The following is an 18,417-nucleotide window of genomic DNA, read 5'->3' on the forward strand; positions in this document are numbered from 1 at the left end:
GGTAGAAACCAGCATGATTCCTCTAATTCTCTGGGTTGTTCGGATTGCCTTTTTTGGGTATTGGTATCATTTTAGCCTTCTCTCCATTGCAATGAAGTGCTGCATGTAGTTGGAACTATACTGAAGATATTTAATAGTTTTTTTTTTTTTTTTCCTCCAGAGCTCCTTTTCACCAATTTGTTTAACAGCCTCTCTGCTATTAGACCATCTGAGTACAGGTGTTTTCTTATTCTTTTGGGTTTTTAACACAGTTTCAAATTCTTGCATTGTAAAATTGTTACACATAACAGGAATTTCTTTTGTATCATTATTTCTGGCAAAGAATCTATAGTGAAGATTAACAATGAATTATTTAACAGTTTTCCAAAGTAGTTCTTTCACTTTAAGAATTCTTTATTTTTGTCTTTTAAGTATCTTGCTCTTTTAATCTTTCATTCTTAGTTTTTTGCATTTCCTTTCTTTGGTGAATAAGGAATTATGTTAAAGATACATTTCTCTGGTTTTATGTCTGATACATTTCTAATTTCTGGTAATTTGGATGTAGTTTTTCATTGTCATTTTCAAAGGCCACATACTCAATCATTTAGTTCAGGCTGTTTATGCAGATAGTGTGTTTTATGATTCCTGTGTTGTTATTTAATGTCGCTATGTTTCTTTATTAGTTCTTTGGTAATTTGCGATTGGGAGATAAAGTTTAGAAATGCTCTCTGACACCTGTGTGCATTTTTCCATAAAGATTATTTTAAGCAGTTTGTCAAAATATGACTTAGTTTAAAATCTGAACAATTAATAAAATAACAAGATCAAATATTAAATAAATTAATTAGCTAACTTAAACACTACAATTAAAACAATGATAACCATACAGCAAAATAATAATTTTAATGCAAAGAAGTAAAGCGATGTATATTTTTTAATGAGATTCTCACATATGAAAAGTTGTAAATCTAGAGTACAATTAGCAGCATGGATGGACTTAGAATTTTTTCGTTTCTTTTTTTATTAATTTTAATATTTTATTTATTTTTTTACATAACCCCAAAACCCCACTTTAGAGACAAAACTTGTAACTTCAAACCACTGGAGCTTATCAAGCCTCTGGAAAAGCAGGGTAGCAGCATTACAATGGGCAAGGAAATTCACATCCCACCAAAAGACAACTGCAAATCATCCAAATCATGAAGGGATGAGGGCTGCCTGGAGAGAGAATATACTAAATGCTTGACCAACCAGGCTGACCATTTTTTTCCCCACCAAATCTAATAAATCATTTGATACTTATTTAGAAAAATAAAACTCGCATTTCATTCTTCTATCTTGCTAATATAAATTATGGTGACTAACTTTTCTGCAATGTTTGAACTAACTGCACCAATTTTTTTTTTTTACTGTTTTTTATACATTGGTGGCTTTGTATAACATCTGATTACATCTACTTTGTGATGGTAAATGTACGGGGGGGGGGGGACTAGAAAGTTCTGATAAACACCTAGAAAAAAATTATATTAATGCAACTGATATAACCACAAGAAAGAAAGAACACACTAGTCGCAGAGTTATGAAAATAACTTCTGTTCTTATATCCTTGTATGTTCTTTCTTGTAGTTATATCAGTTGCTTTAATATTATTTTTGTTCTAGGTGTTTATCAGAACTTTACAGATCCCCCCCCCCTCCTCTTGTAGTTTCAGGTAAATACAGAATACAATATGGTGAATAAGTCCTACTGTATTTATCAACCATGTATTAACAGAGTTCATTATAATAAAATGAGGAATGGATGGGTCCAATCACTATTCCAAATTCTTAATGAACAATGTGGAAATTTTTTCCAAATTATTCAGGTTAATTTCTAATTTTATTTGTAGTGTTATATAAAATAGCAAAATGTAAGAAAGTTTTAAGAATCAAGGTAAGGCACCTTTTACAAGTGAACTGCAGACTAAAATACACAAATATTATTAAAAAAAAAAAAAAAAAAAAAGAGTGAAAATAAGAATCAAATCCTTGCCTCTTAGTGGCAAACTCTGAAGAACATACTGATTCAGCTAGGGAGACATCTAGTGAAGTTATCTATAAGGAGAAAAAATAACACTATGGTGGGCATAAGAATTTAAAGAAGCAGTTCTTGAAAAGAAGAAAGAAGAAAAAAGAAGAATACCAAAGTTCCTACTAAAGAAGTCATCAGATTCCCTATTATAATACACAGAAAAAATGTACCAGGTTGGCAATGTATCAAAGTAATTAAACAAAAATCATGGGATGACTTTGATAAGAAATAGAAGATAAATATCAGAAAGGTGACAAAATATTCTTGAAGCTATTAAAAAAGTTCAGAAATGGAGGAAGGAGTACAAGGAATCAAATGTGATATGTATGACATGGAAACAAGACATGTCTAAGTTAATTACTTGGAAAGAAATAGGTAGTGACAGAACAGTAATAAACATTCAAGAGGAATGCAAATAGGAATACATATATCTTGAGGTAGAAAAAGGCAATCAAAGCATGAAATGTGAATGGCAGCTGCAGTAAATTATATTTCACCAGAAATGCTCATATATGAAGGTATAAAAGTTTTGCATTTTTTTCTACCAGTTCCCGTTGATCTCCGGCATGAGCAAGTGGTTTTTTTTTTCCTCCCAGAAACAAATTAAATAGTTTTTTCATCCTGAAAACTCAAGAAAATCGACTTTAGAACCCACACTATTTCTTAGACAATGAACACAATGTTAGGATTAGGGATCATGAGATGGAGGCGCCTGTCAGCTGCCTCTCTTCACCAGATGCCTTGTATAATTAGTGATAGCCTCAGGCTGGTTATCTGATTGATTACCAGCTCTCCCCCCCCTCCCCATCTCCAAAAGATTGGTCTTAGAGGCTAATTTCAGATGATTGGAATACAGCTTTCAAAGTTTCTATCTATAAAAAGGAATAAAACAATGAGAAAATTACAGATGAATTTATCAAAGTGTTCCCAGTAAGATTTACACAAGCATACTTGAGAAGAAGTTTAAAAAAATTTTGGAAGGGAAACTTTAAGAACAAGCTAGGATTAGTTAGAGGTTATTGAGATCATATTTTTATTTTACAAGTAGTTGAGAAATCATGGAATATAACAAATCTGTACTTAAGTTTTGTAGATCTGGAAAGGTGTGAACAAAGAAAAGCTTTTCAGAATGCTATAGTTATATGAAGTAAATAGAACATTATACAAAGCATTACATAGTCCACATTTAAGTTGTAAATCAGCAGTTAGAACGGAAGGAAATACAGGAAGATGGTATGATGTAACATCACATATATCAAAAAATTCACTTTACAATATTTCTTTCTCCATAATCTAATAATTTTATTTTCTCACTGAGATATGACAAATTATATTAATAGACAATTAAACTTCAAATAAAATATGGCTCAAGAATAGTCTTGTTGAAGACATGAATCAAACCTTCCAGACTTACCAGCAAACTCTGAAGAAACCACTGATTCAGCCATGGAAGAATGTGATGAAGTCTGTTTGCAAGGATAGAAAAATTGTGCAAGTCTGCAGGATTTCACAATTAAAATATATAACAACTGTAATAAATTCAGTATGAAAATTAGCAACAAAAAAGACAAAGAACTATGAAGTAAAGAGATAGGTAGAAACACAGAAAACATCAGTTGCATCCTGAATGAGAAAACTACAGAATAATAAAAAAATGCAAATTAAATATGGATATAGACAACAGAATAAATTTATATGGGAATAAGAGAAATAAGTCAGATGCTAACTAGCTGAAAAAAAGAGTGTTCAAACTAATCTTTAAATAGTACCTACCTGTGGCATGACAATAAACAACAAATGACATGATAACCAAAGTAATTAACTTTAATGAATGAAAGAAGTACAGATATTTCATACTGAGAAGCCTTTTACATTGGCCAAATCTGAATTGGAACGATTCTCTCTCTCTCCCTCAAAAGTTTGGGAGATTCAAATTTTATGTTACCATCAAAAATAGTTTCAATATTATTTATTAATATATTAATTTCTAGTATGTGGCAACCATTTTAATTGGGAAACTGATTGTTGTATACACCTTGTATTCCTATTTCTTTGATTTGCTTGTTTCTACACACTGATGATGTATGACACTAAACATAGTATCTGGTGGGATGAAGCTCGTCATCTCCATAGAAGCAGTTTTAAACATGAATGCCCTTTCAAAGAAAGTTGCAGAGCCCTTTTATTACATCAGACAAATCTGAATTGGAACGATTCTCTCTGCCTGTCCCCCCCCCCCACAAAAAAAAGTTTGGGAGATTCTCATTTTATGTAACATCAAAAATAGTTTTAATATTATTTATTATTATATTAATTTCTAGCACATGGCAACCGTTTTTAATTGGTAAGCTGATTGTTGTATGTACCTTGTATTCTTGTTTTTTGATTTTCTTATTTCTGCACAATGATGATGTGTTATTTTCAGTACAGAATATCTGTACTTTCATTTCATTAAAGTTAATTATTGTGGTTATCGTGTGATTTATTTTTAGCATTCAAACTAATTTTATTGAAAGTTTATTTTTCACTTGGTTAGAATATAATAAATTTACTTTAATTCTTTATCCAAATGTGAGCAAACAAAGTTTGCGCCTGAAAGTATCTTCAGGACTGGGGTAAGGTGGTACAACACCAGGTCGACTCCTTGCAAAGGTGGAGCAAGCTACCAACACTCCTATCTCAGTATCTCTCATAATGCAAAACACATCTCCTTGCTGATATGTCTAATGTTATGCAATAATGGAAGGGTCACTACCCAGAATAGTTTCGACCTTTATTGAGGTCTCTTTATCCAAGTGTGAGCTTTGTTTGCTCACACTTGGATAAAGGATTAAACTAAATTTATTATATTCTAACCAAGTGAAAAATAAACTTTCAACATCTTTCTTTAAATCCAGAGTAATTTATTAAAAAGGTGGCACACCAATTGGCAACTCCTATAGGTAGAGATGATCTGCTAATGCTTCTGGATTGCATCTCTACTTGGGCCTGGTTCCCACTGAAGAGACCACAATAAAGGTAGAAACTATTCTGGGTAGTGGCCCATCCCTTAATGCATAACATTAGACATATCCACAAGGAGATATGTTTTGCATTATGAGAGATACTGAGATAAGAGTGTTGGTAGCTTGCTCCACCTTTGCAAGGAGTCGTCCTAGTGTTGTACCACCTTACCCTAGTTCTGAAGATACTTTCAGGTGCAAACTTTGTTTGCTTACACTTGGATAAAGGATTAAACTAAATTTATTATATTCTAACCAAGTGAAAAATAAACTTTCAACAACATCATCATCAAATTCCTGCCATGTACAGGATATGACAGTACTACTACATGAACACTACATGAAAATATTACATCATTACTAACTTCCTATCTACAATTTTCCTCCAAATCAGTCTGTTATTTCTCAAGACTCCAAAATTATCAGATCTTATATTTCTATCATCTAAGGCACTTTGTACCGTATCAATCCACCAACATCTTGGTCTTCCTCTGGGTCGTTTTCCTGCCAACCTGGCAGAGAACACTTGTTTTGCTAATCTTTCCTCGCCAATTTGTTTAAGTGACCATACCACCTGAGATTAGCTCTGCTAACACATTCCTGGATGCTGACAATGTCAAGTTCTTTCCTAATATCCTCATTTTTAATATGATACTGCCATTGATGCCATCTGTTCATGCCTCTAATCTTTCTCAGGACTCTCATATCTGCAGTCTCTAGTCTTTGGTCAAGTGTTTTACTTCTGACCCAGCTCTCAGATCCATAAGTTAAAACTGGTTTGAACACTGTCTTGTATACAGCTAATTTAGTGTTACGACTAATTTCTTTCTTATTCCATATGAATTTATTCTATTGACTTCCCACCATACCAGCTTTGCTGATTTTGTTGGCTATTTCTGTCTTTAATTTACCATCTTCAGTAAAAATCGTGCCTAAGTAGCTGAAATGTTTTACTTGTTCCACAAGTTCTCCATTCACAACACAGTTGACATTTTCAATGATTCTGCCTATTTTCATTGTATTTGTCTTTTTATTGCTGACCTTCATACCATATCTATTACAACAGCTATTCAATTTAGTCAGAGAATCTTGCAGACTTGTAGCGGATTTATTTAGAAGTATAACATCATCTGCATAAAGCAAAGAGCTGACATTAACATCTCCAATTTTGATATCATGTTTAATACCACTTTTCTTCATAATGTGATCCATATAGATAATGAATAACAGAGGGGATAATGTACATCCTTGTCTCATACCAGATTTAACATTAAACCATCTTCCTGTACTTCCTTCAATTCTAACTGCTGACTTACAACTCAAAGAAAGACTAAGTATTGCTTGATATAATGCCCCATTCACACCATATAACAGCAGCGTATTGAATAGCTTCTCTCTTGGCACTTTGTCATATGCCTTTTCCAAATCGACAAAACTTAAATACAGATCTTTGTTATATTCCCATGCTTTCTCGACTATTTGTCGTAAAGTGAAGATCTGATCCTCACAGCCTCTATTTGGCCTGAATCCAGCTTGTTCTTCACCCAGCTTTTCTTCCACAATTCTTCTCAACCTTTCTCAAGTATACTTGCATAGATCTTGCCAGAAACACTCAGTAGGGAAATACCTCTGTAATTCTCACATTCAGTTTTATTTCTCTTTTTATATATGGGTACTATGAGAGCTCTACTCCAAACATCGGGAATTCGTCCCTCTGTCCAGGCTTTCTGAACTATGCAGTGCAGCCACTGTAAGACTTTTATACCACCATACTTCAGCATTTCTGGTTGAATATCACCTACTCCTGCTGTCTTTGCACATTTCAAACCTTTGATGGCTTTTTCTACTTCAAGTATGGATATGTATTCCTGACTGCATGCCTGGTCAGTGTTTTTTACCACTGTGCTGTCATCACTGCTTGTTTCATTTAGCAGTTTTTCAAAGTAATTACTCCATACTTCAAGGACACCTTTTTTCCTGTTTTCATGTCACCTTTATCATCTCTAACTCCTTTTACAGCACTCTTTCCTCCATTCCTAAGCTTCTTCAACACCCTCCAGAATATTTTGCCACCTTCTTGATATTTATTTTCTATATTCTTGCCAAAGTCCTCCCATGACTTTTGTTTAGCTAGTTTTACACACTGTTTAGCTTTCTTACATTTGTCTCTGTATTCTGTAAGAGTAAAAGCTGACTTATTTGCCAGGAACTTTTGATATGCTTTCTTCTTTTCCTTCACTGCCTCTTTAACTTCCTGTGTCCACCAGGGAGTTCTGATTTTTTTATCTTTGCACACAACCTCACCACATGCCTCTCTGGCAGAATCAATCAATGTTTCCTTCAGAGTTTGCCACTGAATCTCCAAGATTTGATTCCTGTTCTCAAACTCTTTCATTTTCTTTTCAATAATATTTCTGTATTTTAGTCTACAGTTTACATCTGAGAGCTGCTCAACTTTTATTCGCTTTAAAACTTTCTTACATGTTATTCTTTTCAATATGAAATTCAATTTTATTCTGCTCAAGACTAAATAGTGATCACTTCTAATTTCAAATCCTTTATACACTCTGGTGTCCTGCACCAGGGAGAAAACATCACTATCAACAATAACATAGTCAATGAGACTTTTCTTATTCCTAGCCTCTTCTCTCCATGTGAATTTGTGCACATTTTTATGTTGGAACATGGTGTTAGTAATAACCAGTCTATGTCCTGAGTAGAAATCCAACAGATATTTGCCATTATTATTAGCTTTGCTCTTTTCTCCAAATTTTCCCAAAATATTTTTGTATGTCTCACAATCATTTCCTACTCTGCTATTTAGATCCCCAACAAGGACAAACTTTTCCTTTTTCATTGTGTCAGTTGCTTTTTCTAAAGCCTCAAAAAATTCCTCCACTTCTACCTTAGTAGAACCTTCTGTAGGACCATAGGCACAAATAAGTCTCATTGTCCAGTTCCCCATTCTGATATTTGTCCACATTACTCTACTTGAGACTGACTGCCATTCAAGAAGATTAGCCTCGTATTTTGTGTTGAATACTATGGCTACTGCTTCTTTTCCTTGATTGTCATTGCCTGAATATAACATTTTGTATTTATTGCTCAGAAAGATCTCACCAGTTTTGGTCTTTTTTGTTTCAGTCACCCCTATTATGTCGATCTGGTACTAATCTAATTCCTCAGCTAGCTCCATTTCTTTGCCATTCAGGCTTCTTACGTTGATAGTACTGATCTTTAACTCTGGTAGAGTTGGGTTGGGGTTTGTTTTCAGATTTGTTCCAGTAGCTGACTTTTCGCTGTTCGCCCTGGTTACCCTGGCGAAAACAACAGGGGCCCTTGTTTAACCAGGCGACGCCCCAGGCGGCATGAAATTTTGTCATGTTTCAAACTTTCAACATCTTTCTCTAAATCCAGAGTAATTTATTAAAAAGGTGGCACACCAATTGGCAACTTCTATAGGTAGAGATGATCTGCTAATGCTTCTGGCTGGTATCTCCACTTGGGCTTGGCTCCCACTGAAGAGACCTCAATAAAGTTCGAAACTATTCTGGGTAGTGGCCCTTCCCTTAATGCATAACATTAGACATATCCGCAAGGAGATGTGTTTTGCATTATGAGAGATACTGAGAAAGGCGTGTTGGTAGCTTGCTCCACCTTTGCAAGAAGTCGTCCTGGTGTTGTACCACCTTACCCCAGTCCTGAAGATACTTTCAGGTGCAAACTTTGTTTGCTCACACTTGGATAAAGGATTAAACTAAATTTATTACAAACTAATTTTAACTTATGGATCTGAGAGCTGAGTTATTAAGATAAAAATTAGGAGGATGAATAGATATCAATTACAGAAACACATTAAAAATGAGGATATTATGGAGAACTTGCCATTGTTAGCATTTAGAAGTGCTAATCTACAGTGGTATTGGTCACTTAAAATGTATGAGGAAAGTTTACTAAAACAAGTTTTCTTCTAAAATGGTAGAAAAAGAAGATTCCTTACTGCATAAACCCAGGTATGTTGGTACAGTAAGAAGTGTCTTAGAAGACCAAAATATAAGATCTAATGATATTGAAGTACTAACATAACAGATTAATATGGAAAAAAATTGTTGACAAGAAGTTAATAATGATATTAACTTTTCAGGTGGTACTAACATAATATCCTGCATATCTTCTAAGGATATGCAGCAATTTCATGATCATGATAAAGTATGCTCACACTTAATAAAGGTTTGCTTTAAGACATGCAACCAAGAATTTCTGTAAAAAGAAAAAGCTGGCCTCGTTAGCATATCTACTTTACAACCAACAGTTGCAGGGTTCAAATCCTGAACCCTGCAACTGTTGAGTGTTTGAGATTGTTTTTAGGTGGGAGTCAAATTTCATCAACTAGTGTGAGACCACTGGCTTGCTTATTGGAGGCCTAAAGTGGCTTGAAAAAGTTCCATATTTAGTTTCTAGAACTGAGTTTCTAGGACCATGTAAAAAAAATTTAAAGATATATAAAATTAATAAAAAATAAAAATGTTTAGCCCATCCATTATACAAATTTACCAGATTTGCATATAACCTTTTGTGGGTGGGAGCCACATAAAAAAAAAAGTCTGTAATTACATATGAAATAATGTGAAATAGATGGATACACAACATTAATTATACCAGGAATACTATCTACAGTTAATAGACAACTGCAGATTAGTATATTCTTCTGTTTCTTTGGAATAAATTTTTACTGCATTAAAAATAAATAAAAATAAAATAAATAATAACAAAAATGTGATGTAGGTTGTAAATGCGTATTTACAGTAGATTAGTCTCATGAAGGTTAGATAAGATATCACTGATGTTATAATCCTCTAGAAAGTGTTTGGTTTCTATTCAAAAATATATAAGCCATTTCATACCTCCATTAGCAGGTTAGTCTTATCAGGTAATGAAATTTGAATTTATTACCTAAATTATCTTCATAAGCACCCATTCATGGGTACTGACTATTGTACTTGGCCAACCGACCAGCCATTAGCTTAGCTTATGGGATACACCTAAATGTTTAGATTTCACTTATACTAACACTATCAAAAACTATAACTTACCAGTAACTGTGATCTATTACACCGCAAAGCAGAAACATTCTGACATTTTAAAGATGACTGCATAATCTTTAATTGTTCTGCTTCTGCTGATGCACTCTCAACTGATTCTTGAAATAATGACCAAATGACTGCAAATAACATTATGAAACAATATACACTGATGTGAAAATAAAATGTAATAGATATTACAAATTGCATTCCTACATTTACAAATTATACAAAAAAAGAAGTAGAGTACTTCAGTATAAAAATCACTAAGGAAACTGCAATATTGTAAAGATATTTAAACATTTATGAGTTGAAATTTATTTGAATATCTTTACAATATGTTATATTAATATACACAGAATATTCTATAATCAGTAAACAAAAAAAAAAAAAAAGGTAAAAACATATCAAAAATAGAATATATAAAGCTTTCTAAGGTATGGCATTTTTTATGACGTAATATAGGAATATATACAACTCTTATACAGTGTATGGTTGACAGTTCTAATTTACTGATATAGTCGAAAATCATATGTGGATGAGTTTTAATAAAGCTCTAAATTTCATTAAACAGTTGAAAAGAGATAAAAAGAAATGACAGAAAGATATTCCTATGCTATTGTTAATATCACTTCACTAAAATGACACAATACAAGAAAATGTCAGTTTGCTGCAATTAAAATAGCATCTCTACAATAACATTATAAGTAGTGCTTCCAAATTCCTGACATTTTGGAACTTTTGGGAATCTAGAACGGGAAATCGTATTTCCCGAAATAATCTTTTTTATTTAATTTTCATTGATCATCTGTATTAATAGTGATAACAGTAAATGCTAATGAACAGAAAAGCCATAGAGAAGGTGGGGCAACCGGGGTTCGTGGCCCCAGTGAAGTCTTTCAGGGGTTTCGAGACACTCCTATATGTAAAAGGTCGACCCAGAATTTCATGACTAGTGCATCTCTTGTCCTGAGCGCTAAACAGGGGTCACTATGGTATCATTTTGGCTAGGTTTCTGTTATATTTCAGGTTTTCTCAAAATATAAACAATGTAATTAATGCAAACGTTATTTAACCAAACCTCATAGTATATAGTGAGTTTTTACATATATCACACAATGTATTAACATTCCCAATCTCATTTAAAAATTTTATTTATTAAATTAAACATTAATAGAAAACAAATGCAAATATTATTTGTTTGAAAATTAAAAAATACTTCAAATAGTTTTTATTTGTCATTTTTAAAAGGCAACTTTAAGAAACAGGGCATTAATTGCCCGATCAGATAATCGTGATCTTCGCTTTGTAACAAATATACTTGATGTGGAAAAATTTTTTTCATTTTCTGTAGATGTCGGTCGAATTGTTAAGAGTGTGTTTAAAAGCATCTTCAAGTTGGGAGTGAGAGAATGCATATAAGCTCATTTCCTTCCTTAGGGAAGCAAATATTTTGTATGCATGCAATAGGGCTAGGCTTTGATGTCGAAATTGATATTGCTTTAGTCAATTCACTCTTCAGATCAGATTCTGATTTAATGTCAGAACTCTCTGTAAGGACATCCTTTATTTCTTTTATTGGAACTTCTTCTGCTGTAAATGTTCCTTTAAAAAGTCTTTCCATTAATGACTTCGCCAATTATGCAATTTCATTCTTACTTGACAAGGCAAAAAAATTCATCCTCTTCCATCTCACATAAACAACTAACGTTGCTCAAGTACTTTGTGAAAGACACAAGATCTCCATTTCTACGTTTAACCAATTGAAATTTTATTTCCTTTAAAAGCATTTGGCTCATTGAAGAATTCTGATTTTCTAAATTACTGAACAGGAACTTACAAATTCCTTCACTTGTGAGAATATTAGCTTCTCTATTGCATAAGGCTTCAACTGCTAATTTTACAGGTTGTAAGCAATTCAACATACCTCTCAATATTTCATAATACTCTTCTTTCCATAAGTGATCGAGTTTCAGCTCTCGTAAAACAGTCTTAATCGGATTTACGATCTTTAAAAATCTCTCTATCATTCTCTCAGCGTGTTTTACAGTCCAAAATGACTTATAGTCACCTCTTTTCACTCTTGGTTATTTCTTGCTGCAAAAGAGAATTTTATACTGGAGAATATTCAAATATTTTCATAATTCTTCGTACTCTGCTAATTGCCGAAGATAAATCATCTCACAAATCATACTGATCAGCTCGTGCCACACCATCTAACTCAGAATCACTGTTATCATCTTTATCGTATTCAGAATCTGTACTGAATTCGCTATCACTGCTACAAGTCACAAATGCTTCACCTTTCAACTTTTTAACATAAAACACTTTTGTTACAGCTAAATGTAGCGCATGGTTGTAGCAGTACTGTCGAATAGTCGGTGATAATTTTCCCGAATTTTTCCATAACAACTGCATCATTTGTAATTGCAACAGCATCACTTTCAAGTTTTAACTGAAAGTTTTCTAATCTTTCCTGAAGCAAGGATAACACTTTTTGAACAGGACAGTTCCCATGTATTGGAACTTACAAATTCCAATATCACAAAACAAGGTTCATAGAGGTCTCATTGCAGTATACGTGAACATTCATGTATCTGCGATTCTTGCAACTGGTCCACTCATCTATTGAAATACTAAGTTTTTTATTATCACATTTGAATACTTCCAATTTCTGGATGTACAGTTGTTTCACTTTACTCTAATAATTATGTATTAGTGTCATAACTGAAGATGGCAACTGCATTCCTTTGTTTGTGAAACTTTCCGTAATAAACTCACTTTTTGTGATGGTGTTGACTGATATCCCATCCAAGGCTGTTAATTTGCTTACGATTTCTTCTAAATCCAGTCCCTTGACATAATGTAAAATTGTCATTTGTCTCTTAGAAGATGAAGGCATTGGCTCATCATTATTCAATTCAGACTGCTTTTTTTCCTTTTCATTCCATGAATGTATACTAGGTGCATATGTAGACTGCTGGTTGATGATGCTTTGCATTGCAAAGTTTTGGAGCATATCTGGCAACAAGCTGATTTGTTATCTTTATCTTTTCTAAAATATTCCCAACATTCTTTATACTCTTTACTCATTGTGACAGCAATCTAAAAAAAAATATTAAAATATAATTTATGATTTAATAAAAAATAATTTATTAAAAATTTTCCCGATTTCCTGACCAAATTTTCTCGGGATTAGGGAATAGGAAAACGAAAAAAATTCCCGAGAACAGACCCAGAAACCCTAATTATGAAATTAGGAAACCCTAATTATATTGTGAAAGTTATATAAAGGACTAGAGTTCAGAATGACAGTTATTAAATTATAAGACAAAAGGAAGTACAGCGGTGCCTTGGTTAAAGACGGTAATCCGTTCCAGGATTACCGTCATTAACCAAAACCGTCGTTATCCAAGGTGTGATTTTCCATAAGATTTAATTGAAAATCGATTAATTTGTTCCAGCTCCTCCCCACAACCATAGCACATAATAAAATGCAGATAAAACTCATTTCAAATGTCATAAAAATATGGTAAATATCATTTATTTATTATACAGTATATGTTTTTGCTACAAAAAAATTAACATTAATAAAATGAATTGTTCATGAAAACAGTTTTTAATTATCAATCTTCACCAGAAGGACAATTGAGCTCACGTCAGAGTTTTTTGACAAATGGACCTGTAAAAAACATGTCTAGGGTTGTTAGCTTCTGCCTCTTTTTTAAAATGTTTCTAAAAAACTGCATGGACTTTTCATTAAATAGATTTGCAGTTCTAATAACCTCAGATTTGTTTGGATTCCATTTCATAGCAACATTTTGAACTTCCTCCCACTTTGCCAAAACATTTTTGATTTCAGCAGTAATTTGTTCATCCTCTCTATCCTCTTCTTCAGATGAAATTTCCATTTCCTTTTCTTCACATTGCTGCTTGAAAAGTTCTTTAGCTTGTCAGTAGTCAGTCATGCATCTCCAATAATTCAACATCTTCTTCCTCTTCCAAGTTAAGATCATGGAGCAGTTGCCACAATATTCATCTGAAGTTTCTTCATTACCAAAGGAAGGACACAGTTTCCTCCATGCTGCTTTGAGACATTTCATTGTTACTTCTTGCCAAGCTTTTACAATTAGCCTAATTGCTATGACAATGCTGAATTCTTCTTTCCAAAATTTTCTTAGGGTTATGTTGGTAGCCTCACACATTTCAAAACACCTGGTAAAAAGTGCCCTTGTGTAAATTTTTTTAAAATTTGCAATTATCAACTGATCCATAGGTTGAATCAGAGATGTAGTCTTGGGAGGAAGAAAAATCACCTTGATAAAATCTAATTCCTCTGGTAGCTCTTCTCGTATGCTCGTTGGATGGCCAGGTGCATTATCCAAGGTTAAAATGGCTTTTAGAGGCAGATTGTTTTGCTCAAGATAGGCTTTGACAGTTGGTCCAAACACTTCACAAATCCAGTCTCTCAATTCTATTCTTGTGATCCAGGCTTTGCTGTTAGACTTCCACAAAACACCGAGATTGGATTTAGAGACATTGAACTTTTTAATGCTCGGGGATTCTCCGAGTGGTAGATTAACATTGGTTTTACCTTGCAGTCGCCACTTCGCATTTCTGCTAAAAGCAATGTTAACCTATCATTCATTGGTTTATGCCCAGGAAGTGTTTTTTCTTCTTTTGTGATAAATGTCCTGTTGGGCATTTTCTTACAAAATAACCCAATGTCATCACAATTGAAGACTTGTTGAGGTAGGTATTCTCCTTCTTCTATAATTCTTGTAAGGCTATTGACAAAAATTTATCTGCTGCTGCTTTCTCAGCACTAGCTGCCTCTCCGTGTCTGACCACACTATGAATTCCTGTTATTTTTTTGAAGTTGTCAAACCAACCTCTGCTACCATTAAAATCATCATCATCTACCTCAGAACTTGATCCCGAAGTCTTCTTTTTCAAATCTTGATAAATCTGTTTAGCTTTCTGACAGATTGCATTTTGAGATGTAGTATCGCCCACCATTTCTCTTTCTTTGATCCAAATTAGTAATAGATTTTCCATTTGCTCAAAAAGAAGCCCTCTGAATTCAATCTTGAAGTTCCCTTAGCAACCTTAGCTACCATAAGTTCTTCTTTTTTAGCCAAAATGATTGATATTGTACAATGACTGGTTTCATATATTCGAGCTAGCTGCATAACTTTCACACCTTCATGATGTTTTGCTATTATTTCTTTCTTCTGTTCAATAGAGAAAATTTTTCCGTTTTCTTTTCCTCACTAGCTTTCTTTTTGGGAGCCCATTTTTTCACACAGTAAAAAAATTCACTCTATAAAAAAAGATAAGCAAAATACAGTATTATTACAACACTAAGACAAGGGATACAAAGAACATATTGTCACCTGAAAATAAAAGTAAAAGTTCAAAAAAAAAAAAAAAACTTTTTGAAATAAAAGTTAACAGTTAAATTCGAAACCTGCAATTTTTGACTTAGTGCATTTTGCTTGTAAGGCGACGATATTAGATACAGCACTTACCGTAACATACACTGATCAGTAGCTTATAGATACAACGATTATTATACAGATGAGATTTGATTTTGCCTTTTGATGCCGAACGAACAGTGACATGCACCCGCCAATTTATTGTCTATATGAACCAACACAAAAAATAAATGCTTAAATACTCATTTTCATCATAAAACGCATTTATAACCACAAGTTTTAAAATAAAGCACAGTACACTACAAGAAAAGAAACAATAAACGGAAAACGTAAACAGCTGGCTATGATGGGTCAAACATATCTGAGCTTCACAGCTATGCTGCGTGGCTGTTCTCTATTCGACAATGTCTTCCCGTGCGTGGCTGAGTGCGATCGGAAAATTCTGGTTTTTTAGATCGGATAGAGGTTCACATAATCAAGACTCGTTAACCAACAGATTTTTTTCTTACAGCCACTTGTTGTTAACCAAGTACATCGTTATCTGAGGCCATTGTTAACCAAGGCACTGTACTTATAAAATAATGTACTTTATTTGAATTGTCACTTAATCCCATGAATATTTTCAGTATGATTTAAATGATGGAAATAATGGTACAGGTATAAGTGTTAAGATTAACAATGTGGAAATTTACCTATCCTGCAGATATGAAGGGTTTGGAGATTAAGATTACTGCACAAACAGCAAATGATGTGTAAACATGAAAGTCTAAAAGTGTAAAAGACGAAAACAGAAAATAATCGTGCCTTATAAAGGCTTTAATCCCATCTACCTTAGGAGAGATGGGAAAAATTGTGAGATCTGAAGATGTGTTTCATAGAATAAAAAAAAAAAAAAAAGATTTTCAATTGAGAATGAGAAGGGGGAGACTATAGTAATTTCTTAAGACTGCAAAGAATGTTCAATATCCAAGTTTATATTGTATTTGTCTAAATATTGAAAGAATAAGTCTAGAATCAGTAACCAAACTGACATTTTTCTGTCTGACATATCTAACAAGCAAGATGGTAGTCAATACTGAACAATAAAATCATACCAGCTGCTATAGAAAACGTCCATGACTATCAAAGACATGGTGAAAAAATCAACTAAAATGTTAGTGATATACAGAATAATTTATTTAGAGATTGCAAAGTTTCAATAGCTATGTTTTAGTTGCCTACTTAATTTATCTTTTTAAATTTTAAATAAAGACTAATTTTTTTTTTTTTTCACTCAAGTTCATAAGTGATTTTCTTACAACTACTGCAGCAGTTCTGTTTACTTGTTGAAAACTGTTATAACACACCATTATGATATAAAGCTAAATTAATTTGTCTAAATATGTCTCCTATAACATTTAATGTAAGATCCTAACTGGAATCAACCTTGAATTTATAGTAAATATGGCTAAGGTTTATTTTAAATGCACATCCATATTTACTGTTCATTTTCTGATCAGAGAGAGAGAGAGCACGTTGATAAAATAGACTAGCTTCTACTGTATTTTTATTATTATATCACACCTCCAGGGAGACCAAAGACTTGTCGGGGGAGGGCATCTACTCTACAACTCTGTCTCACTACTCCACCAACCTTTATCATCTAACACCAATGCCATCTACCACAGCCTATCACCACTAGTACTCTCACAGACAATCACAAACATCCATGCCCACGGCGGGATTCAAACCAGCAGCCTTTTGGCTGGAGAGCAGATACGCTAATCACATGGCCAACTAGGCCGGCAATTTTATCATTGTCCTCTCTCTCGTGCACACACTTCAAACGAGCAATTTTTTTTTTTACAAACATAAGCAACAAATACTGTAAGTCTGTCAGGTACATGGGACTGAAAAAAAAAATAATAAATAAAATAAATTAATAGTCTGAATTAAATAATTACGATTTTGTGATAATTTCGATTATCGCAGTTTATAATTTGATACCAAAATTCCAATTATTGCGTTCCAAATTTGAATTATCGCAGACGCGAGATGTAGCCCACTAAATATGAAACCAGTTTGAGTTGCCACTCGCCAGGTATTGATCTCTTGGAGTGCTTTGTTTTTATCTGACAACACCTGCTCAACACTCGCCAGTAACTGTCTGCCTTTGCCTGAAGTGCATGTGGATATTTATTTCTCTTCTTATTTACCCCTATAACGAATGCTAAAAGAAACAAGGATGATATCAAGTCTACAGTTATTGAGAAGAAACATAGAGTGATCAGCTTAGAAGATAAGATGATAAGTATGAAGCAGGCATAACCAAAGTCAAAATTGCAAGAGAGTATGGTCTAAATGAATCAACTGTTCGCCATATTTTAGATCACGCTGCAAACTATAAGCAACTAGGACAAAGTGCATCGACCTCCTCTGGATCCCAAACTACGAGAAACAGAAGCCATCTTATGATTGAAATGAAAACGCTATTGTCAGTGTGGATAGAAGATTGTAATCAAAAGAGAATTCCTCTTAGTCAAATGACTATAAAAAACAAAAGCATTGAGTTTGTTTGAAACTTTAAAAAGAAAACAATTAGAAAGCGAAAATGATTCGGCATCAGTAGTGGAAGAAACTTTCTCTGCAAGTTCAGGGTGGTTTGATCAGTTCAAAAAGCGATTAAGCATTCATAGTGTTCGTGTACAAGGTGAAATTGCAAGTGCCAATGAAAAAGCAGCAGCAGCAGCTAGTTTTCCTGGTGAATTGCAACAGATCATTGAAGAAGGAAATTATACCGATGATCAGATATTTAATGCTGATGAAACAGGCTTATTATGGAAAAAGTGTGCACTAAAACATTTTTAG

At 33.5% G+C, this 18,417-nt stretch overlaps 1 protein-coding gene across 2 annotated transcripts in view; it reads right to left on the reverse strand.

The window, feature by feature from the left end:
- Window positions 1-18,417, reverse strand: part of mus301 (mutagen-sensitive 301) — a 108,260-nt gene that overhangs the window by 17,529 nt on the left and 72,314 nt on the right. For both annotated transcript variants that reach the window (XM_090415674.1, XM_090415665.1), the window contains exon 4: window positions 10,145-10,272. The gene's annotated coding sequence lies outside the window, so the exon portion shown is untranslated. The remainder of the gene's footprint in view (window positions 1-10,144; window positions 10,273-18,417) is intronic.

The sequence above is a fragment of the Typopeltis vanoorti genome, chromosome 1 (genome assembly GCF_054136105.1).
Source record: "Typopeltis vanoorti isolate ZY-2024b chromosome 1, IOZ_Tvanoo_1.0, whole genome shotgun sequence".
NCBI lineage: Eukaryota > Metazoa > Arthropoda > Arachnida > Uropygi > Thelyphonidae > Typopeltis > Typopeltis vanoorti.